Source organism: Euprymna scolopes, chromosome 29 (assembly GCF_053919585.1).
Source record: "Euprymna scolopes isolate OS-2025 chromosome 29, ASM5391958v1, whole genome shotgun sequence".
NCBI classification, from domain to species: Eukaryota; Metazoa; Mollusca; class Cephalopoda; order Sepiida; family Sepiolidae; genus Euprymna; species Euprymna scolopes.
In genome coordinates, this window is record NC_136510.1 from 104346947 (window position 1) to 104373101 (window position 26155).

At 36.0% G+C, this 26155-nt stretch overlaps 1 protein-coding gene and 1 pseudogene across 1 annotated transcript in view; both read left to right on the plus strand.

Annotated features, from left to right (window-relative positions):
• LOC145252368 (protein fuzzy homolog) overlaps positions 1–26155 on the plus strand; it is a 1014795-nt gene that overhangs the window by 599848 nt on the left and 388792 nt on the right. The window lies entirely within an intron of this gene.
• On the plus strand, positions 18355–18491 carry LOC145253044 (U2 spliceosomal RNA; annotated as a pseudogene).

Consider the following 26155-nt stretch of genomic DNA (forward strand, 5'->3'; position numbering starts at 1 on the left):
GGTGGTAATGGGAATAGTGCTGGTGATGGAGGAAAAAGGTCGGGAGGGGATCTTTAACCTTGGTGGGGGAACCCTCCTAGAGATAATGTCTCGATAAAACTATCGGTGGTGGTGTAACCTATATATCCACTGACCCCATTTATGGGAGAATGTCAAATCAAAATATTGAAAATAACGACGTGAATGAGGCTAGAACATCTTGTGATGGTCTCACGTCAGGTAGGCGTCCCACTGGTCAACAGGGTGGGTTCTGTCGTCATCATACAACTGTTCGAAATTCTGAGGATGTGGCTGGATATAGGGGAGTAAGAATTGCCAGAGAGGGTCCCAAGACACGAAGGGCGTTGAACAGGAAATGTAAAAAAAAAACGTGGACGGATGAGGAAAGAAGAGTTCTGTGGGAATGCTTTGCAAGAAGTGGAAGTACCAAATCTGGTGGATGTATCCGAAAAGTGAAGGAAGAATGGGCTTCAAGAGGAGGAGGAGGAGGAGGAGGAGCTAGACGTGTCGCGAGTTAAAACAAATTAAAAATAACAACCTACTTTCAGTGATTGCAAGAGAAGAGATTGAATGGATGGTTAGGAATGAAATGAATAACGAAAGTAAAATTGATGAAACTAGCTCTGATGAAAGAACTGAGAAAGTGGAAGTGCAGAAGGGAAATGTAAGCAATGATGGGAGGCGGGCAACTGAGGAGGTATGGAATCCTATGGTTAGGGGAAGTAATGAGAAAGAGTTTGAAGGATCTAAGGCAGATGAGATCATTGACTCTGAGACAATGGAGCCAGTGAAAGGAGCAGATGTATGGAGAAGTGGTGATGAAGTTCGAACTTTGACTTCTGTAGAAAAAGAAGTACTTCAGAAGTTAAGAGAGATTCTTCATAGAGATGATATCATAGCGATTCCAAGTATGAAGAGTAGTGATAGATGGAAGGTGAAAAACGAGGTAAAAATAATTCAAGGAGTAATTCACAACATCATAAGAAAGAACATATCGATTACGGAACTTAACAGGCTTCTGTATGCAGCATCATACGTTATTGCGAATCGTCTTGGCTTATTACAGAAGAAAAAGGGACAAATGGAGGATAGAAGGCCACACTGGCAAAGGAGGCTTGAAGAAAGTATTAAACGGTGGCAGAAAGACATTGGGAGAATCGAAGAAATAAGAAAAGGAGTTAAACTAGGACAGAAAGCCAAGGACGAGCTTGAAAGGAGGTATAGATTGCTGGAAAATGGAACGATGAACGTTCTAACAATCTTGAAAGGGAGGGTCCACACTGATGGTATGAAAATTAGGAACTTGTTGGAAAAAGTGTTGCATTTCGGCAGAACAACCTTTTCTGGAACAATCAGTCTCAGCTGTATAAAGAATTAAATGGTAGTAAACAGGCGGGAAATAACAACACTCCAAATGCAAAAGATGCAAGGAAGTTCTGGAGTGGGATTTGGTCCGTCGAAGGGCGATATAATGAGAAGGGTAGCTGATTGGGAAAGGTCGGAGAAAGGCTATCAGAAATGCAGCAGATGAAGAATATTGAGATAACCATTGATGACGTTAAGGCTGGCATACGAAGGATGACAAACTGGAAGGCACCTGATCCAGATGGAGTGATGGGCTTCTGTTTTAAACAGTTTCCATGCCTTTATCCACCTATAGCTGCTGCTCTGCAAAGGGTTGTGGAGTCGGGAGATGTCCCTAATTGGCTTGTGAAGGGAAGAACAACACTGATTAGGAAAGATCCTGAAAAAGGAACAGATGCCAATAATTATAGACCAATTACATGTCTGCCATTGATGTGGAAATTGTTGATTGGAATATTTGCGGAGAAAATTTATGAACATCTAGAGAGTAATGGTGTTTTTTCCTGACGAACAAAAGGGGTACCGGAAAGGCTCGAGAGGTACTAAAGAGCAACTACTAATTGATAAAGCAATAATGCAGGATGCGAAGAAGAAGAAGAAGAGGAATCTGAGCGTAGCATGGATCGATTTCAGAAAGGCTTATGACGTGGTTCCTCATTCATGGATACGTGAAACAATATTGATGATGACGGTTGCTGAGAATGTGGTAGGGCTTTTGGAGACAAGTATGGCTCAATGGAAAACGGTGCTGACAGCAAACAGAGAGGAGATGGGGCAGGTTGGCATTAAACGTGGGATATTTCAAGGAGATTCGTTATCGCCACTTCTTTTTGTAATGATAATGATGCCACTGAGCATCCTCTTGAAGAGAAAAAAACTGGGGTATAGCTTTGGATCTGGTGACAGACGCCTCAACCATCTACTGTTTATGGATGATTTGAAAATATCTGGTAGAAATGAAAAGGAAATGGAGAGACTGGTAGAACTTGTGGGAACATACTCAGAAGACATTGGGATTGAGTTTGAGATTAGTAAATGTGCGGTGCTGGTGATGAAAAGAGGAGTAAAGTTTCATTCGAATGGAATAGTGCTGCCAAATGGAGAAATCATGAAAGAAATAGAAGATACAGGATATAAGTATTTGGGAGTGTTGGAGGGTCTAGGCATCATGAACAGAGAAATGAAGGAGAAAGTCAGGAAGGAGTATCTTAGAAGAGTGAAACTAATTGCAAAGTCGAAACTGTATGGAGGAAATCTAATGAAAGCAGTCAGTGTTTTGAGATCCAGTGCAAGAATTTTCGAATGGTCTGACAAGGATTTGCATGCCATGGATATCGAAACAAGAAAAGTTTTAGCAATGTTTGGTATATTTCACATTCGAAGTAGCGTAGGCTGTATCAAAAGAGGAAAGATGGTGGGAGAGGATTGAAAAGTGTAAAAGATTGTGTTAGAACCGAGGAGATGTCGTTGAAGGAGCATGTGGTTAGAAGTGAGGAATGGATGCTTAAGGTTGTGGCCAATGAAGTGGAGGTATGTGAGACCAAGGCTGATTATGTGAAACGTATGGATAGAGAAAGGGCAGAGGAACTGGCTAGGAAGAAAATGCATGGAAGGTTCTTCCAGGATATAGCAGAAGTGGCTGATGAAAGATCATGGCAATGGCTTAGAGCTGGGTATCTGGCTAAGAGTACTGAAGCTTTTGTTTGTGCAGCACAAGAGCTGGCATTGGGAACACGACTGTTCAAAAAAGTGGTTCTAGGAGAGGAAGTTGCTGCAGAATGCCGGATTTGTGGTAACACCTCAGAGTCAATTACACACCTTGCAACAGGGTGTAGTGGACTGGCCCAGAGAGAGTACCGCAAAAGACACGATCGCATGGGACTCTGGATATATTGAGAGGTGTGTAAGAAGGTTGGGGTAAAGTGTGCTGGAAAATGGTTTGAGGAGGTGCCTGATGAAGTGAGAAAAAGTGAGGATGGCAAGGTAGAAGTATGGTGGGACAAAAGTGTCATAACGACCAAGCAATTGGAACATAATCATCCGGATTTGGTCGTCATTGGCAAGGTCTCAAAAAACTGGCATATTGTAGACTTCTCAGTACCCTGGGACAGGAATATGAAAGAGAAGGAGAACGAGAAGTGGAGCAATTATGCTCCATTAGCCTTGGAGATAAGGCGTATACACGGGGTTAAAACACAAATAATCCAGGTCGTAGTTGGTACACTAGGAGTAGTATCAAGTCGTCTGGAAGGAGAAATGAAAAAACTACAAATCCCCAATGTTTTAGGCAGCCTTCAAACCTCTGCAATTATAGGTACCACCAACATCCTTAGGAAAATCCTTGATCTTTGAAACTCATGGTTTGAAGCCGGGATTAAGGGAAATCCTCTGGAAATGAATCCCATCCCTTTCCAGAGAGACATTCATAAACGAAATCAGAATTATTATTATTATTAATATTATTATTATTATCATTATTATTATCAGTATTATTATAATTATAATTATTATTTTTATTATTATAATTATGATTATTATTATTATAATCATAATTATTATAATTATTATAATTATTATTATTGTTATAATTCTTCTTCTTATTATAATTATTATTATTATTAATATTATTATAATAATAATTATAATTATTATTATAATTATAATTATTATTATTATTATAATTATTTGATTAATTAATTTTTTTTCGGGGTCGACGGCCAACTAACACCATGTGTCTTTGTGTGTGAGTTGGGGTGGAGAGGGCTCCCGTAAGCTGCGGTGAAGGCAGCCTTTCTAGGAGAACCAAATCTCTGATTTAAAAAACCATAAAGCAGGAGACCAGTACCCACATTAAGCTGGTCTGCAGTTTAACTTGTTGCTGACTATCTTGCTCTTGCTTGTTGCTGGATCTCAACATTTTGAACCGAGAGAGAGACTTAGCTGTCATACAAAGCTAAGACTCTGTAACATCATCTGTGTATAGATACTCCCTCGGGCATTTGTCTATTAAAATGGTCCTGTGGCGATGGAAGTCACTTTTGGGCTCATGGACGTTAAGTGTCTGAGGGAGTGGCACTCGTCTGACAAGACGTTGCAATCATCATGTCTAGCTTGTGCATATAGCTCATACGGGTTGTTCTCCATATTACAAGGTTTTCATTAATATTTCAACCGTTTTCATTATTGTAATTCTTTGTATCCTCTCAACCGTCGGCGTCGTCATCATCATCATCATCATCATCATCATCATCATCATCATCTATATTAATACGATAGCTTTTGTGTTATTTTCTGTGTCCTGCCTACACTCAGGTCGTTTAATTGTGATGTACTTCCATTTCTTGTCATAAATAATTTTACGAAGAATTCTTCATGTCATATGGATATATATATATATATATATATATATATATATATATATATATATATATATATATATATATATATATATATATCTATTTTTGAAATCGCAACTTTATAATATACAAAAATCGATAGAACATTAACTCTATAATAATATATATGAAATCTGCAAGAATTAAAATATCATATTGAAGCGTTCTTTACGACCGGGCTTTGCCGGGCGTTCGTGCTAGCTTAAATAAGTACTTTTGCAGTTTTAACAAAAAGCTATAATAATATCAGAGCATCTTACTTTACACTGAACATCTACAGAATGCCAAGATTAATACATTACATATGAATGAGTTCCCTGTGGAATTTCCACAGGTCCCGCTAGTTATTGCTACTACTATTGTTATTTTGTTCTTACGCTACATGCAATAATTTCGACTTTTTAATTAATATTTATTTTCATTTTTAATCGTTTAATTATTATTAAAAAATACATTTTCAGATATTCTGTTTCCTTTAAATATGTATGCTCACACTTCATGAATAATGCAAAATGGCCGCCATTTTTAATTTGAATTGTGTCTTATTTACAAGCACTTGTTTATGACTTTCATAAACAAATATGATAAAAGTAATTGAATTGAAAGTCGGGTTTAATTTTAGAAGAGTTTCTGGTGGGTAGCTATTCTGTACAAGTCCTGAAGATGAAGAGTTTTCGATGGATAACTATTCAGTGTAAGTCTCGGATTTTTTAAAATTTTGCAGGCAAAGAGCAAAAAGTCTTTCTCGCGAAAAAATTATGCGCGGGAATGTTAAAAGGTTCAATATCTTTATGGAGCAATTCTGATTTCTTATTGGTTGCAAGGAAAACCTGGCTCCATTTGATTGGTCAGTTCGTATCGTCTGTGTCTCTAAGTAGACATTACATTTGTTTTAATCATATTTTTTTTTTATTATAGAAAAAATATTGCAACAATAGACACTCCACAAAAATCTTCGTACGTGCTTAAAGTTCGTCATTTTTTCCCCCTCATTTCTTCATCGCCCAACTATATATTTAATCCGATCGTAACATTACAGCCATTGCCGGATAAAATTTCATCAGTCGTGACCAGGCAAAAGCATTAAAAAAGTAATTCTTAGTACCGCATGTAGTGAGGATTGAACCTTCAACCTCCAGTAGACTGTCGCTAAGAAATGATTGTAATTTAACACTTTTATCTGTTATGCCATTGGTTTACTACTGAGTTCGACATAAAGATTCCCGAGTTCGAAAAGCTGTACCTGAAGAAGATCGGAGGTTACATCGACTGAAACGTTATGAGTAGAGCTATGACAGCAGCATATTCTTTTCATTGTTTTGACTCTCGAGTATATACCCGACACAGTTGATCAACTGAGAACGCCATCATTCTATAAGAAAAGCATATTAGATATTAACGGATACACACTCGAGAGTCAAAACAATGAAAAGAATATATTGTTGTCCTAGCCCTAGTTATGAGAATGACACCCAAGATGAGAATAGTAGTCCGAATAAGCGAAATAATAAATCCTAATCTGAAGAATTCTGAAATGTTATTAAAATAATTAAAAATGATATTTAAAAATTAAATCGGCAAAATGATGTAAAATCGCGAATGAAGTGAAAATTAAGAAATTAAATTAAATTAAGATGTTTTTTGAAGACTTGCAAATGAAATGTACTTGCAATTGAAGAATTTATTTCGTTTTTATTTAAATTATTATTTCATCAATTTTTTGTTTTGTTTTGTGTGAAAAAAAATCTATTTTCGCATATCTTTAATTTTTGTCGTTTTTTTTTTTTTTAATTCTTATTCTTTGACATGGGAGTATTTTAAGAATGGTTCTGCATATTTTGTCTTTGTGTTAAAGAACCGCTCGTGTCATGTTCTCCAAGAGAAATGTCCAATTTTAAGTTACCAATTCTACTTATGAATAAAGATCTAGAATTAGAAATTCCTTTCTCCGGTGTAATTAAAATACTTAATTACATTCTAAGAATAAGATTACAAAACAGAATTTCGGACTGGTCAGAGTTGAACAACAATCAGACTCTTTTGCTCCAGAACAAGACCGGTTAGATACGTCCATTCTTCAAACTTAAGCACGACAGACGAACAAAAATGCTATTTCAAACTTAAGCGTAACAAACCAAGGAGAATGTTATTTCAAACCTAAGCGTGACAAACCAACGAAAATGCTATTTCAAAATTAACCGTGACAGACAAAACAAAAATGCTATTTCAAACGTGTGAAATAACGATGGAAATGTATTTCTAACTTTCATGTGACAGACGGGCCGACAGACAGAGTAACTCATTCAGATGTCTAGTCGCATCTAAATACATTCACTAAAAATACGATTTGTTAATCTGTTTAAAAATGAAATCAGAATATAAATATTCTTTGCAAATGTGCTAATAAGTAGAGTTCTTGATGTGAAACTTCTATTAGATTTAAACTCTTTCTATAATCTTTTTTTTTTCCATAGAGTGCTCGACTGAGCTTTACTCTCTGGTTTCTTCTTCACGGCAAGATCTCGTCTTATTACGACAATTGTAAAGAACATTATTACCACATCAAAAGGTTATTCCTTTCTGGGAAACACGTTACCACAAGATTGCTTACTCTACGACTACCACAGGGTTCTTTTCGAACATAGTATCAACAAACACCGTCTCCATAAGTCATTAACTCTTATCTTCGCGTGGTTATCAGCAAGGGAAATATTAAATTACCCGAAAATAAATGATATGCCGCAAAATAAAAAAAAAAAAGGCAAATGTAATTAAATTGTAGAGTATAAACATTCTTAAGTTAAGTCTGGCACAAGTTTTTAAGTGTGGTGTCCTAATTTATTACCAAATTCATGGTGGATGTCTTAAGAGATTTTCCAGGTTTTGTGCTCTCGTGTATCCATGACAGAATTCACAGAAAAAACTGGGAAACTGAAAGGTAGATATGAGTGACTTTCTTTACGGTGAAATTGAGCTTACACAGCACGCAATTCACTTTTTGAGTGATGAACGGGAGGTTCCAATGACACATTGAATGAGACGATTGGTCTACCTTCCTTCAGATATGTTGCTTTCACACAGCCGAGAAGCCCTATCTGCTCCGTTAATTTTGAACTGATAAGAGTCCGGTGATTAAGCCTATCATCAAAGAGAGCTCGTTTTCCTTCTTTTAGAGGAACCGCCTTGACCACGACAAAAAAAAAAAAAAAAAAAAAAAAAAAACTATAAGAAATGAGGCGCCATTATATATCTTTTCACTAGCTGAATTATTTCAACTTAATAAATACGCGTCTATCAAACATGCTAACTTCACAATGAACGTTTCTGTAGTTTTCTTGTGATTTTGTTTTTTGTTCTATAGCAATCGTTAAAATGTCTTCATTTTCGTCGCTTTTCTTTATATTCACCGAATTATACTTTTTCCCGCCGTACAAAATGTAGTCAGACGACGCCATCTTTGTCTTGTCAGAAATATCTGTATCATATCTAACTGCAATAGCACCAAATTCAAACATGGCTACCTTTATTCCATAGATGATAGAGAATTCGATTTGGTCAACAATTATTCAAAGGTCTTTTATGTCGACATGAAACAATTCGTCAAGTTAAAGAAAATCAAAGAAAAATATGGAAATATGTTGCCTTGGGCGTTCTTTGAAAGACTACAGATGACCTTCGTCGTCCATTTTGTTATAATGTTTGAATATTTTTTTAAATTCGTTTGTCTTTTGTTTCAAGTTTTCACCCCGTTTTAATAATTTCTCATACATTCGTATCTCCATCCATTATTCCACATTTCCCTTCCTCTATCTTTTATTTTATTTTTTAAAGTCTTCCTCATTATCCGTGAATTTCGTTTGCAAAATTCAAATATCTTGAGTTCAAGATGGCAGACATAAGAAAGAGTCAAGTCGCCCTTTAAGATCACCGTTTTCGATTCGAAATGCAAAGATAGGCGGTTTCAAAAAACAAAGAAGTTTGTTCTGGTGTTGTTTTAAAATTATTTTATTAGAAATGCGTAGTTTAATTAAGGGAGAAAGTGTATCTATCGACCGTGGACTTATTCGAACGGTATGTTCGTCGGCAATTTTGGATATCATATTGGAAAAGGAACAATTATGAAATAACCCATTTGTCAGCAACATCTGTGTCTTATTCATCTAATAGTCTCGGAATAGTAACTTTGTACTCCCTCTCACAAAATGATCTAGTATGTATCTATCATTATATACTAAAGCTGGGTTTGAATTGTATTGTATTAAAACTTTAGGTATTTGAGAATAACACAGTAGTTTAACTTTCAAACACGTCGTTAGAAGGCGCTCGCATCGCACAATTGATGTATGGAAACTCAAAATGGATACAATACTACCGCTTTTCTTCAAAACTGCTAACTTATATAATTGTGCAAAATATTAAGATATTCCGTGGTAATATATTTATATTTTAAAATATAGTTATTTACAGAAACATCAAAAAATGAATGTGTTGAGAAGTATTGTTTTGAAATCGTAAAGTTTTTTGCAAACTATTTAAATATGTTAAAATATATTTATTTAAATAAACTTGAAAAAAAAAAAACAATGAATGTGTTGCTAAATAATGTTTTGTAATGTTAAATTCTTTTTCTATTTTTATTTATTTATTTTTGACAAACTATTTAGATATTTTAAAATATATTTATTTACAAAAAAACGTGAAAAAAAGAACAATGGACGTATCACATAAAAAAACAGTTTTAACAGCCACAAAATGGTGAATTTGTAAGAGAAAATAGTTCAACAATTGTACGAATAATCTTATTAGAATTCAAAACAACATTTCACGTTTCTATAAATAAATATATTTTGAAAATATCTAGAAAAATGAAACAAAAACTTTCTAAAAAAAGCTTTTTTAAACTGGAACATTATGCGACACATTAATTTTTGTTTTATATTTCTTTAAATAAATATAATTTTAATATCTAAACCGTTTATCCAAATATATAACATATTAACTTAAATAAACATAGTTATTTTATTTTATTTTTGAATTATGCGATTAAAAAAATAAGTAATAAAAAATAAGTAAGCAGTTTTGGAGAAAAGCGGAAGTATTATTTCCATTTTGTACTTCCATAACTCAATTGATGCGAACACCTAACGACGTGTTTGAAAGTTAAGCTAACATGTTATGCTCAACTACCAAACTTTATTTTATTTGTTTTAATTAGCTGTAATTTGCAAGTACGGCATAATCACCTTGGCACACCGGTTCCCGCTGGATCACCGAAGTTAAGCAACGTGGAACCTGGTCAGTTCCAAATGGTGATCTCCGCTTATCTCGGCATTGTTTCCAATCATCCTGGACGTCTTCTTGCCACTGGACTCAAACAGTGCCGATTAAGGAGAAAGTGTGGTTAGGGATTGCACAACCCTTGTTTCAAACTTACACGCCCAGCTGCCTCTACAGGGGATATCCTTTGTCTTTCGAGACTGAACGGAGACATCGATCAAATTCGTAAATACGTAACTAACTAAGTCACCCATCTTTTATTTAGCTCTGCATGTATTTCTGTTGTAATTGTAATTAACTAATGTTGGGACGATTAATCGGTATCGGAAAAATCGGAACTTTTTCGTGTATTGGAATTCGTATCAGAAAAATTTGTGCTTATTTTCTGATGCTAAAAACGATTCGTTTAATTATTTTTTTTTTTAAATCTGATTTTCTTTAAAACAAAATCTTTCACTGTTTATTGTATTCATGATGAAATAATAAATATTTATTGATTTTAAAATCTCAGTAAAACTAAAATACTTAGATCATCCTCCACAAGGGCATTTTACATTTGAGAGAATATCTGCATACCATAGATGTTTTTTTTTTTTTTTTTTTTTTTTTTTTTTTTTTTGCGCGCTGTAATTGGAACAAAATAACAATTTTATACTAAAATATTTAGAGGTTTATAAAGAATCCGAATCTGTAATTGTGACAAAATGGCCTTGTGGATAACAATTTATTAATTTTTAATATCGTAATTTGTAAATCGAAAAAAAAAATCATTTTTAAATTATTTCTATAAAATTCCTTTTTATTCTAGAAAATATTAATTTTTAATTCCTAAAACTAAGTATTATTTAAATTTTAACTTAATCCTTAAAGTAATTTTGTCGAAAACTTATTTTCAATTCAAAATTTTTGTATGGAATTATAAACTAAAAGTCACGTTTTTTATTTAATATTAACAGATTATAAAATCACTCGTACACAAATAAATTTAATTAACGCTGAACTCATAATTATTTCAGTTACTTGGTTTCAAAATGATATTTTTGTTCTATAGAGAAAGAAGTAATATATGTTACGTCACAATTCTTATTAGTGAGATGCGATAATGAACAAATTGGTCTACCTTAGAAAAATTTATTCACGTTCGATTTCTAAATATTTTTTATTACATGCTCATTGCCGAAAAAATCGATTTAATTTTTTTTTTAATTATTAATAGTAAAATTGTCTATTTATTCAACATAAGTTTTAAGAGGCGATCTTCCAGTTTTTCTTTTTCACGGACTCAATCATCGAAAACAAATTATTTTGAAATTTCACAGAGGAAAATTTAAAAATTTAAATAATAAAGGATTATTTTTTCGTTTCGTAAAACTTGAATAATTTTAATATATTTTTTAACATCTTTAAAAAAAGAAATCGTATAAATCGGCATCAGTTGTAACCCACCAGTAAATATATTTCATTTCAGTATAGTTTAATAAAAATAACCTGATAAAATCGCGTTGGGGGCGGGGTAAAATTCGATAATTTATTGTATATTATTTTATTTAAGTTTATATATAATTCAGATTTTTTTTAAGTCTGTAAAAAAATTAACGAAATTTATTTAATTTTTAAGACTCGTTGTTTCCGTTGTTTATGTAGAAATAATATTGAGTTCTATTTCTTCCGTTTTTAGCTTTTGGAGGAATTTTTTGAAAATTTACCAGTTTTACGGAGAGTAAAAAAAAAAAAAAAAAAAAAAGAATGAGATTTTTTTATAAACTTTCTTGAGAATACAGCAAAAATTACGATGAATCAATGTTATTTTACAAGTTTTTATATTGTTATTATTTGTTGTGGGGGCTCAAAAATTCCGCCTTTATTGGGTCATACCTCGCTCTTTTTTCATGAGCCCATCATCTCATGCACCTTCTACTCTTTAAAGAAGGTGGAGGCGCCAACAATAAAATGTCACAGTCAGCTGTTAATAAGCAAACTTAACACTTACATTATACTTGAAGTCCTCAAAGAAAATCCGCATGAACTAAAATATCATATTTAAGCGTATTTCTTGCGACCAGGCAACGCTCGATGGCCTACTTGTTTCATTTATTTATTTATTTATTTTAAATATTTGTAAATATATTGCAAAATTTAGTGCTTCTACACTATCAGAACGAAAATTTTTAGTCGATAAATGGAGTTTTCAGATATAAAAAAAAAACAATAGTTTCTACTGATTTTTTTTGTCAATTCTAACAAATTACAATGTTAGCTTCAAAATTATGTAGGCGAAATTACCTGAATATTACTGAATTATTAAAAAAAAAACTTTAATCGTGTTAACAAGTGAAAAATTGCGGCCATTTTGTTTAAATCGAAACGGAAAATTACCATCCCTTTGAACTCTCCTGTGTCTTACATAAGCAAATACAATCGTTTTCTTCAAATTCTATTTTCTATTTTCTTTAATAATTTCCTACCTCATCGATTTTCGTAATTTTTTGGATATAATCGTCTTTAAAATACGAGGAATACGAAGATACCAGATTTCATGTGAAATTCAGTGTTACGATTTCCGACATTTCGTTCTTAAAGTGTAGAAGCGCCCAAAATGTTTCTCTCCCTCCTTTTTCTATCTCTCTGGCCGCTCTTTCTTGTCCTCAATCTCTCCGTCCCTTCCGTCTACCGCCTTCAGACTGTTCGTTCCTTTTTCTTTCTACCTCTTTCTTTTCTTCCCCCCTCTCTCTCTCTCTCTCTCTCTCTCTCTATTTTTTGCCCTCGTTCTCCTTTGCTCCTCTCCCTATCTCTATCCGTTTCGTCTGCCAACGTTATATTTTCTTCTCCTTCCCGCCTTTTTTTTTACTCTGCCTCAATCTCTTTAAAAGTGCAAAATCCCTCTGAGGCTAATTTACCTCTACGAAGCAGAAAGAATTGGCAAAGCAGCTTTTAAATTGAACACCTTTTCTACAGGAAATTAAAGGCATAAATAAACAACTCCCACCCACCCACCTACTTCATACACCTTTTGTTTCTATTATTTTTATGTCGTCGTATAAATTGAATAATAACTGGGATTCGTTTACGGCGGTTCAGGGTAAGAGACATTTCATTTTTGAAGCTTTATAATTTAAAAAAGAAAAACGAAAACAGACGGCATTTCCCGCGCCATTTAATTTATCTACCTGCTTTCAATTAATATTTCTGTTAATATTTGCCCTAAAAAGCAAGAATACACGAAAAGCAGACACCTATATCCAGTTTCCGCCATGTTCGTTTTTTTTTTTCAATCTCATTTCGAGCTATATACACCAAAATACTTCCAAAAATAAAGCCTCCTATTTTTACCCCGAAAAGTTGGAGAGCTTCGAAGACGGGAGTGATACCATTAAAACGAACGACCTTTTGTGCTGCAGAATAGCATTTTCTACATTAGTCACCATCGTCCTGAATGCACTATGGCAGCGATGAACGATTGCTCTCCATGGGCGCCCGCAGCGCGCTTTGTCATGCGAAAGTCTTTCCAACAGTAAAGCCTTTTTTTTTTAACTCAAAAGTTGAAGAGCTCCGAAGATGAGAGTGGTACTAGTGAAACGAGCGACTTTTCTGCTCCAGAATTGCATTTTCTACACAGTCACCATCATTCTGAATGCACTTTTGTTAGGAATTCAATGAGGCATGTCTGCATCTAACGCACGTCCATGAGACATGTTGTTTCTTAGAGTCTCACACTGTAAATATCTGCAACAGAGATATGAAACATTCAGGTCATGATGTATATTTTCATTCAACATAACAATGCAGTTGCAATCCCATTTAATCTATTGAGGCGGCATAAAAAAAGGAGCCATTACTTTTGGCCCGACTCTCGTAAGGGTATATGTATCAGAAGATGGGAAGAATACGATCGGCTTCAAATCCAAAACCAAAGGGAACAATATCTGACCACCTATATCCATATATACGAGATGCCTTAAATAAGTTTCCAGATTTTTATTTTGTACAAACATTAAACATTTTCGTAGACTCTTGAAAATCTGACGAATTTTTATGATTCCAGGTTCAAATCCCACTAAAACCTGATTGTCACAGTTGATGCATTTAAAAAAAAATGCAAACTGTACCTGGGGACGCCTTAGAAGAAGGATATGCAATAAAATTCTATTTTAAACTTAGAAAGAAATGCCACAAAAATGTATGGAATGCTTCAGACTGCTTATAGAACCATCTTGCATGAATTGAGCATAAGATTTTGAATGGCATAAGAGATTCAATGAAGGCAAAGAGTCTGTGTGGGATGATGAGATAGGTGGGAGAAGTAAGGAATTCAGAACACCAGAGTTGACTGGCCAAATAAAGAATTTCATAGATAAGAACCGCCGTGTGTTAAAAAGACCATAAATACACAGTTTGATGTCAGTGTGGGGACTGTATACACGCAATTATTCACAAGGAAGTGAAGATGCAGAAGATTTAAGTGAAGTTTGTCCCAAGGGTGCTCAGAGAAGATCAGAAGGAAAGACAGCGGGGAGATGGTTGAACTGATCAATTCAGATCCTCACCCTCCCTATAGTCCAGAGCTTGCTCGCTGTGACTTTTGTTTATTTCCAAAGCTCACGGAAAATCTTAGAGGCTGACAAGAGACAATTGAGGAGATGAGAGAGGCTGTGACGAGGGTTATTTATATGCTCCAGAGGACTTTCATGGGACCTTCTAGAAGTTGTCGGAAAGGTACAACAAGAACATGTCTAGAAACTTATTGAAGACACTTCGTTTCAGATGTCTGTCCACATTTTTCTCTCCCGGAAATGGCGCCATTTCTGGTAAGACAGATACGAGGGGCGTACAATAAGTAATGTCCCTGACCCACCTCCAGTTGTCTAATGTAGCTAAAATTTTGCATGTGCAATGATTACTATATCTACGGGTCATGTGGCAAATTACAGCTCTGAACTAATTGTGGTGTCAGGTGTTTGAACTGAGTCAGGTGTGAAATGGGGCCTGTTGAATGTCGAGCAGTGATCCGGTTTTTGTATTTGAAAGGACTCACACCACAGGAGACTTTTGATGAAATGAAAGAAACTTATAGTGATAATGCCCCATCATATGATCTTTTAAAATGCTGACATCGTGAATTCAAACATGGCCGGAAGTCTGTGGAAACAGCTCCCAGACCTGGTCCCCCCTTCTGCCATTGATGAGGCATCTGTTCGTCAAGTTGAGACTGCCATTTTGGAAGATCGGCGCATTACTATTCGCAGAATAGCCCAAAATGTCAAGATTAGTACAGGGTCTGTGTAAACTATCATTCATGGCCATTTGCATATGCATAAGGTGTCTGCCAGACGGATTACCAGGTTGCTCACAGCATTCCAGAAGTGAGAACGCGTCAAGTGCGCGATGATGATTTTGGAGATGTGCCAAAAAGATAAGTCAAAGGTTTTCAAAAGACTGATTACACAGGATGAAACCTGGGTCCATCACTATGATCCAGAGACCAAAACCCAGTCAATGCTGTGGAAGCACTTGGACTCACCACCCCCAAAGAAAGCAAGGGTGCAGCCCTCCGCTGGCAAGCTCATGTTCACAGTCTTCTGGGACCAGGACGTAGTAGTGATGACAAATTTCCTGGCAAAGTGTACCACAATTACAGGAGCCTATTATGCTTCACTTTTGAGGAAATTAAGGGAAGCTATTAAAATCAAGAGGCGGGGCAAGATCAGCAAAGGTACCCTCTCCTGCAGGGCAACGCTCCAGTCCACAACTCGCATGTTGCCAGATCAGAAGCACGGGCATGTGGTTATAAAATCCTTCCCCATCCTCCCTACTCTCCTGTCCTTGCACCCTCTGACTTTCACCTGTTCCCAGCCATGAAGTTGTTTTTGAAAGGAAAGCATTTCCCAGATGATGCAGCTTTGATTTCTGAAGTCACGTCGTGGTTGGAGGACCAACCTGGGGTGTTCTACTAAAATGGTCTCCAGAGCACATAAATAAATATTACGCTCTTAGTTTGAACATTTCTTCTACGCCTTATTTACAGCTTTTTGTCTAATTAACGTTTTTAGTCATGTACAAGCTACTCTATAAGTCACTCCGTCGGTTGGTCGGTCTGTCGGTCGGTTGATCGGTCTGTCCGTAGCACTTTTGTGCTTGGCCTTTTTGGTTAAGATCAAAGGTCTGCTGTTAATAAATGCTGTTCTTAGCTTTTTAAGCTTTTCTTGGCCTTTTGGTCAAGATCAAAGTGTAGTAGCTGGACAGAGGCCCGGTCCGGATCCTCGGCGTGTGGTTCGGACCGGGTCTCCAGCTTGACAAAAATTGGTTGGAGGTACGGTCAAAGGTGGAGGCTGCAGTCAATTCGTGGCTTCCTAGGAAACTTTCCTTAAAGGGTAGAGCTGAGGCGTGCGCCACTTACGTCTTTCCTCTCATCCTTTACCGACTGGCCGTACTTCCCCTGCCTGCACTACACCTAAAAGCTCTTGTCGAACTCTTGTCCTCGCTCCTTTGGGACAGAGGAAGACACTGGGTGAGCAGACAGGTCTGTATTCAACGTTCCTGTGAGGGAGGCTTGGGAATGCCGGACTTGAAGTGTCATCGAGATGCTGAGAGGCTGGCCTTCCTGAGCCACTATATGCAGAATGACCAACCGTGGCACCCCGTGGTTACTGCCACTTTCCTCGACCTCGTTCTCGACCCTTCCATCGAGAGCCGTCGCAGGCCGCGGGGAGAATCTGCCTACATGAAAGAGTGCCGAGCCGCGCTAAAACGACTACCAAGGTCCAGTGACCTTGTGACTGCTACCCGTAGGGAACTCCACAGGGATCTAGTGAAGGGGGCCGCCGACAACCCGCTATGCGCGTGTTTAGGGTGGCAGCAGAGTGAGATCCGCTCCGCGTGGAGCTGAGCGCCAGGTTCGAGTCATCTGAACAATTCGGAGTTCTCTCTGACCTGGCGATTGGCCCGAAATGCACTTCCACTCAACAACATACAATGCAGTTCCGGGTTTTTGGAGTCGCCTGATTGTCCCCGTTGTGGGACAACGGCCGTAGAAACTACAGATCACGCTTTCTTCAATTGCCGCGAACTCCACCAGTACTGGTCGTATGTCAGCGAAGTGACAGCTTGCATCGATCCTGAGCATCCTCGCCCAATTACTGTATCCAATGTTGTGGACAACGTGAGGCCGCCGTGGGACCGGGAAAGACAAATGGTCTACGTTACGATCCTGGCCGTGGCGAGAATGGTGATTTGGACGTCGCGTCTGCAAGGTTGCCGGGGGGTGTTGTCTTTTTCTGATCAAGATCTGATCGCTTTCTTTAAACACCAACTACGGGTGAAGATCAGATGTGATAGAAGAAGGCTGCATCGCGCGGCATTTGACAGAAGATGGATACATGTGGCAAGTCTGTGTGTACGAAGAGGAGCCAAATTTGAATACGTGTTCCCCGCCTAGGTGTGGAACGCGCAGTTCTGTAAAGTAAAATTAAACAAGTAGCCTCTCAGCTAGCTGAGTGTGTGTTCCATCCCTCCTCGATTAGGAAGCCTCCAAGATCCCCATCCCCTCTTACCTGCAATTTTTGTTTTCACCCCTTCCTCTAAATTTTACCCATCTTGGAGAAAAAGAAATACAAACTAACCTCCATTCCTTACCCACAAAAATTTCTTTTCTCCATTCACCCCCATCTAGAGGGCATCCCCACCTAGAGACTGACCCGCAGAAGCGAGGTTCCTTTTACAAACCTAGTGGAACGGGCAGTCTATCAACTAGACGGGGTTGGGAGGGTCCTACTAACCACCTTTTGTTTTTTCTTCCCCCGCCCTCGACACAAATGAATTATTGTACCATTTTATTGTTATCTTTTTTGTTTTTACACGTCAATAAAAAATGTTTTAAAAATTGGGAGTTAAGTAGGACGTCCCCCAATATGAAAGGGCGAATGCGGTATTATGGTGAAAGAAGATACTAGCTGGGAGAAACTTTTGACTTTGTTTAGTCCTGGAGTGACAAGGATGACCAACGACCCCCACAATCCCCCCTTTTGAGTTGGCTATGTGCCTAAGTTTTTTGTTCATCGTTGATTTTGACTGTATTTTTAACATGAATAAAAGATTTAATATCTCAAAGTGTAGTATCTGTTCCGGCAGATACTGCAAGCAAAGACCATATGTGGGGGAAATCCCACATATAAGACCTTGGTCAATGTAGGGGCAACCCTTCGTACCAATTGTCACTATCCAGCTCCCCTACACCCCAGAGAGTTGGTCCCCATTTCCCCTTCACTCCTCACATAAAAAATCAGCCTTGTGCCTTATTTGCTCGGTGGGGGAGCAAATAAATATCCTTTTCTTGGCCTTTTGGCTAAGATCAAAGTGTAGTATTTGTCTTACTACATGCTGTACTTATGTTTGTAACTTTGTGATATAAAGTAGGAGATCACTTTTCTGCATTAATTTAATGTAAAATGATCACCCACTTTACAACCAGTCAGTCTCAAAACTATTCAAGTCATTCTCCAGATCATTCAAGTTGTTTTTGAAGGATTCCAGTTATTTTTTAAGCATTCAAGTCATTCTTAAGATCATTCAATTCATCCTTAAGTTCATTTAAGTCATTCTAAGTCATTTACTTTTTATTTATTTAAGTCATTTCAACCCATTTTTCGGTCATTTTAGTTATCTTTAAGAATTTCATGTCAATCATTCACGCATTCATTCATTACACGAGAGCACACAACTAATGGCTATCAGCCTTGTTAAACATTGACTTAGAGTTAAGGAGAAAAAATGAAGAAAAGAAAAAATATTTTAGAAGTGTCATTGTAAAATTTTTCTTCTTTAATAATATATTGTTAAAGTATAAAAGAAAAAAAAACCTCAACAATCAATAATGGAACTGCACCCAGTGTTATTCAAATGTTTTATAAAATTATTTACCCATAAAAATATTTTTGATAGAGCACTCCGCTGGGTCCTCTTCCACTTTCTCTCTCTCTCTCTCTCTCTCTCTCACACACACACACACACACACACACACACACACACACACACACACACACACACACACATAAATGTATACAGTTGTTTTCTATTTCACTTCTTCAGTTTTATAGGTTTTAGGGATCTTTAAACTAAATGTTTGTTTTCTATTTTGTAATTTAAACGTTGGTAAAAGATTACAAAATGGTAGAAATATTAATTCAATATTTAAAAAAAGTATCTCATGTGGAAATGATCTTATTTTTCTTTCTTTATTTTTACTGTCGTTCGTTTCTCCAAATCGAGTTACATAAACGGAGACACTTTCTTTCTCCCATGTTTAAAAATAAAAAATTAAAACGGATACGAGACCTTGGACTCCCACCCCTTAACCTCCCTTCTCTAATTCCCACCCTTGATTACCGGTAATTTAACTGTAAGCAAATTTACGCGCTGAACAAAAGAAAAAAAATCAATATTTAATTTCCCACGTAAATCTTTCAATAAGAAATTTTCTTTTTAAATTTAATTAATTTTTTTTCGGAAATGTTTTCTTGTTACTAATCACCATGTAAGTGTATGAGTGGAAGTTCTTTTTTTCTTTGTGATTTTATCAAAGACTTCGTAAAAGAATCACGTAGATGGGTTAATTTCGTTAGACATGCAGGGTAATTGTCCTTTAGTATTCATTATATCAGTTGCGTATCACGGAGGGCGGGACGGTAGAAGCAGGTTCGGGTGCATAGTTGAAATGAAGGCGGACAACGACAGGCCTGCAACGAGAGAAAAAAAAACACATACACACACACGCGTGCGCGCGAATTAGAATGACATTTGAAATGGTAAATCTTGGTTACGAAATTCAATGCTTTGATTATGAACCAAAGTTCATACTTGATGGTTGACCTCATGATAAGTCTATTTTTATGTCCATAGATTAACGGCTAATATTCTTTAAGTGATCTCTCTCTCTCTCTCTCTCTCTCTCTCTCTCTCTCTATATATATATATATATATATATATATATATATATATATATATATATATTTTCTATATTCAAAGTGGCGTAATGTAAGCAAAACTATAAGATATTTGGAGCTTCTCTTCCAATTTTCGGATTTTTTAAATCATTTCCAAACGCATTATATTTCCTTTTGGTGGATTGATTGTTGCTATTTCTTCTGATGAGTTAAGGGCATAATCGATTCACTGATTGATATAATAATTAAGTGATTGACTTTGTGCTACGAAAAAGATACTGTCAAGAATTGTGAATGCCAACTGAATTAAAGGAATAAATTGTAAGCTGGTCAACATCATAAAATTTGGAATATGGAATTTTGTCATTTATTCATTATATATATATATATATGTGTGTGTGTGTGTGTGTGTGTGTGTGTGTGTGTGTGTGTGTGTGTGTGTGTAACAGGTGGATGTTTTTACTGTTTTTCGGATTTTTATGTCATTTAAATCTTTCCAATTCGCTTTTATTTTGTTAGTATGGTACAATCACGTTGACACTCCGATTCTCGCCAGATCACCGAAGTTAAGCAACGTTCATCATGGCCAGTACCAGATGGGCGAGACGCTGTATGTACCATGAGGTAAAATACCAGGTTGAGAAACTGGCGCGGGTATATGGGACTCTCTTAAGCCGTAGTAGACAACCCATCTAGTGATGGCGTCACGATAAAAAATACCCTTGATAGCCCTGGTGAAGCATCAAACATTCAGCTACTGACAAGATTTGAATTACAGTACAAACTTGTGTAATGTGTTCAATCTCGGCTAAAGCCACGCTGGATGGATGGATTTTATGGAATTCGCTTTAAAATTTCCTTTTCTTTTTTGAAACCAAGGATTACAAAAACTGTACATTTTATTTTTTGATTAACTAATGAAAAATCTCTAATGATTCGCCATTCAATGAAACACGTGTAAAACGCAATAATTTAAACAATATGAATGTGAATTAAATGTATAGTCCCGTGATTTTAAAATGTTTTTTAAAGTTACATATGCTCTGAAAGTGTAAATTTATTTTCATTGAGTTTCAAAAACCGTTGCAATTTTAAGATAGCCTTATTGAATATATACAATATAAAGGTATATTTGTTTTAATGAAAACGCACACAAATACATACATACATACATACATACATACATACATACATATATATAAAGAAAGATCACTGCGTGTGTGTATATATATATGTGTGTGTGTGTATGCGTGTGTAAAGTGATCTCTTTTTTTAAAAAATGTTTTTAATTTTTACTGTTGATAAAGATAAAATCGATTTTTCTGAGTGTTCGTTTTCTACCTAGCTAACTAAGCTTTTAGTGGTTTAACTTATTTTAAAGCGTTTATTCTGTATAAAACAGGTAGTGTCGAGTATTACGTAAAAACAAGAAAAAAAATGTCCGATGTCCGACATGAGAAGATCCCATCTTGGGAGTCTCAATAATCGCTCAAAAGTTGAAAATTAAAAAAAAAAAAACTGAGAGATATAGTTTTAAAAGAACCCCCCCCACACACACACACACAAAAGAAAACAAATTTTAACGTGTTTTTAGAATATAATTTAAGCGGGGGAGGGTGGCTTTTTTAAAAAGAAAAAAAGCTACATATCCCTCAAAAACAAAGCAATAAACAAAAAAATGAAATTAATAAGATTCTTGAATGCCGGGAGTAGAGCTTTCGATAAAATTGATAAATAAATTTATTTATTACTTTTTTCTTAAGTGTTTAACAATTTTGAATTAAAATTTAAAAAAATAAAAATGAATCTACCAGAGATTTTGCAACACACGTCCCCTCTCCCGTCCGAAAGAATTTCGCTTTTTATTTATAATTAATTATTGATTCATATTTCTAGTGTTTAGGGATTACATTTTCTTCTTTATAACCATATTTTTGGAGTATTAAAAATAATTAAAAAATAAAAAGCAGGGAGAGGGTTCGATTCTTCTCTGGAATTGTTTGGTAATATTTTTGATTATTTTTTTTAATATACCAAATGCACCTACTCTTTGTTTAAAATTATGATTTTAAACAATGAATAGGTTCACGTAGTATATTTAAAAAATATTAACATTTATTTTCTTTTAGAGGAGGGGGTTTCTTTAAAAATCTTTACCCCCCTCAGTGTTTTCTTTAATTTTCTATTTATGTTTTGTAGCCTGTAGGATGCCCCATCCCTGCTTGAACAAAATGATAAGAAATATGAAAAAAAAAAGTATTTCGAATGGACGTATCAACATGTGTGGTCAAACGGTCTGTCTGTCACAAGGTTTCAAATATCATGTTTGACGGTGCTAAACTTTTGAATAGCATTGGAAATTTTTGAAAGGAGCGCCTTTCAGGTTAAAATTGCTAAAATGGACACTTTTGTGCTTATTAAAAACAGGATTTTTTTTTATAAAACTTTCTGAAAAATTGTAACTAACTGATTTCTATATAATTTTGTTTGTCTATACTTCGCGATAACTCTTGGGTGTGTCTCAGGGGCTCTTTAAGGGCTAATAAAAACACTCTATTTTTGGAACTATTTCACCATATTTGTCCAAAATTTTCTGTGTATGTCTATTTAGCAGTTTTGCATGGTGCTGAACTCAAATTTAAATATGTTAAGGCCTTTGGGACTTTTGGGGCTAAATAGACGTGGCGGGCAAATGATGGACTTAGTCATTTCTTTTTTTTTTTGCATGGTGCAGAACTCAAATTTACGTATATTAAGGCCTAAAACTGCACCGTTGGTACATTTTCACTAGGATTTGACGTCCCCTGGGGACTTTGGGGGCTAAAAGGGGGGGGGGATGTTGAACTTAGTCATTTTTTCATGCCTCGTTCACTATGCACTCACGAAGGATCACGCATGCTTCACTTGTGTTTAGATAGAATTTTCCAGTTAAATTCAATTTTTATGGTATCTTTCTATTATTATTATTAAATTGGAAAATGAAAGTACATAATAGTTTAAAAAAAAAGACACACTCTTCCATGTTAAGAATGGCTTTCTAAATAATAGCATTATTATTTTAACACACACAAATACCGTACTTTCATTTGTCTGTCACGCTAATGTTCTTTTGTCGGTCACACCTAAATTTAAAACAGCATTTCTATTACTAAAGGTAGAAACTAAATAGACGCATGCTATTTCAGATACGTCCAAGCACTTCTATAAGAACCTATGAGTATCGGTCAGTTGGCATGTCTGTCACGCTAAAATTTGAAATAGTATTTTATCGCTAAACGCGTTTGTTAAACGAACCTATCTTAGTTTAAAACCTCCTAGGAATTTCTCTAAAAGACGTTAGTTGGTCGGTCACAACGGTTTAAAACGTCTTCATCAATCTTTATGTACAAGTTAGAAAAGCATTTCATCCTAGGCATGAAAATTGTTAAACAAAATGTTTTTACTATAGGCTTTAAAAATAAAGGTACAAGATTCAATTTGTAATTTATTTATCTTCAAAGTGCACTTTTATAAATTTTACAAAGTGAGGTATAATAATTCTTGAAAATTCAATATGTTAATGTTATACATCTTATGAGATGACTGACCAATTTTTATGATTTCACGTTCAAATGAACAGCTACTGTAGGAATTGGAATACACCCTACTAAAGCCTGATTGTCAGCCAGAGAATTTAAAAAATGCAATCGTGATGTGAAAATAGAAGAACGATATGCAATAAAATTCTGTTTTAAATGTTTATGATTTCAGGTTTAAATGAACAGCTACAGCAGGAATCGAAATACATCCTACTAAAGTCTGATTGTCACAGTGGAAGAATTAAAAAAAATCAAACTAGACATGAGCACACTTTAGAAGAAGGATATGCAATAAAATTCTGTTTTAAACTTGGGGGGGGGGAAATGCAACAGAAACGCATGGAATGCTTCAGACTGCTTTTGGACCATCTTGCATAAATTGAGCATCAGTTTTTGAGTGGCATAAGAGATTCAATGAAGGCTGGGAGTCTGTGAGGAGTGATGAGATGGTGTGGGAGGAGTAAGGACGTCACAACACCAGAGTTGATTGGCCAAATAAACAATTTCATGGCTAATGGCCGTCGTGTGTCTATAAAAGACAAGAAGTGCACAGTTTGATGTCAGTGTGGGAACTGTGCACAGATTTGTGCGAAGTTTATCCCAAGCGTGCTCAGAGAAGAGCAGAAATAAATAAGTTGTTATGACCAAGATGGGCATCAAGATAGTTCCTCACCCTCCCTATAGTCCAGACCTTGCTCCGTGTGACTCTTGGTTATTCCCTAAGCTCAGGGAAAACCTTAGAGGCTGTCGTTATGAGACAATTGAAGAGATGAAAAAGGCTGTGACGAGGGTCATAGAGACCCTCATACAAGTGAACATGGATGAGGTCTTCCAGAAGTTGTTGGAACGGTACAACAAGTGCATTGCAGCCAGAGGAGATTACTTCGAAGGGGACTAGAGTTTCATGTGTGTATTATCAATAAAAGTACCCATACAGAAGAGTCTGGAAATTTATTGAAGGCACATCGTATTTTGGTATCTCGTTACATTCTTCAGTAGCAATATGCTGTCTTAGGAGCGAAAACAAATATATTTTTGACGTGTCTGTTTATGTCTATAGGGACGTATGCATATGCATTGGTTGTAGAGTCTGTAACGTTTCGGGTTAAAATAGCATTTTCGCTTGTCTGTCACTCTTAAATATGAGATCTTTTTATTGTTAATCTTTTTTTTACATGGTGGTCACCACTTATCAAGGCCCGGAAGTCACTCGGGGATAAGGGTTATTGCATACAGTAATCAATGGGATAGTATCGTAGTAATCGTTAATAATGGAGATTTGATAAAGTGTCTTACTAAGGGGCCGGTTCATCAGGAATTTGTTTATGTTGGACTTGAAGACATCCAAGTTGTAGTCAGGTGGGAAACAGGCAAATAGAAGAGAGTTCCACAGGCGTGCACTTCTAAGAAAGAACTTTGTTCATGGAATCTATGTTTTGATTTAGGCACAGATGAAGAGTGGGGGAAATTATTGACAGTGGTTTCAGATAGACGAGTGTTTATCGTGAAAGATTGGCGAGTGAGGACCAGAGATTGGAGCTCAGACGAGCACTTGCTATGGAAATAACTATAAAACAAAGACAGGCTCGCAACGGCTCTTCTTGAATTGACACATTTCTTTTTTAAACATGCGTCCAAACATCTGTCACGATTAAGTTTTAATTCTCATTAAACGCACAAATGAAATGGACGCAACGGAAATACCCGACTTGCAGCAAAATTCCATCCCTTCACTGTTGATCTGTCACGCACAAATCTTAAATAGAATATTCATCTGAAAGTTTGGATTTTATTTAGGCAATCGCCCCAGACAAAGCATAAAGCCCCTTGATTTAAGGAATGACAATGAAATAAGTTCAAAGTAGCAACGATAAGTTAACGACCCAGAAAAGAAGCAATTATTCCTTCTTGGACAGAAAGGTAATTTTTGAAGTGTTCACGCGTCGATATTAGAGTTGTCCGTCCGTCTATCACGCAGGGACGCGTGGGGGGGGGGGGCTAGGGTGCCTAAGCACCTGCCCCCTTTACTCCTGTTTTAAAAGTTCCCTTTTCAGAGGAATGTATTATAGGCATTGCCCAACCATTAATATATTTATGCCGTTTTTTTTTCCACTTGAGCACCTGACCTGAAAAAGTTCTCTACGTGTCACTGCTCCCCCCCAGTAGCATTTTCATCGCTAAGCGCGTAATTTGAATGGATGTATCTTATTGATATCCCTTTATCTTATTATCAAGTGTTTAGTTTATTCTTATTTACGTACGGGTAATTGAATGACACCTCCTTTTCATTCTTTTCTTTTTAACGAATATTGTTTTTCGATTTCTTTTCTTTTTTTTTTTGTCTTTTACGCATCTTATTTATTCATTCGATTGCGCAATTGAAGCGGGAGAAACACTTGTCGATTGAATAAGTGTAAGGAAAACGATTGAAAGACACACAAAAAAACATTCTGGGAGACGTTTTTTTTTTATAAAAAAAAGCGACGTGATTTGCACTTGTAGAGAATAAACCGCCATCTTTGTTTTTTTTTTATTATTTGTGTTGTTTTTTTTTTGTATTTAACGGATTTTTTTTAGTTTACGTGAAAATGGCTTACAAAATGCA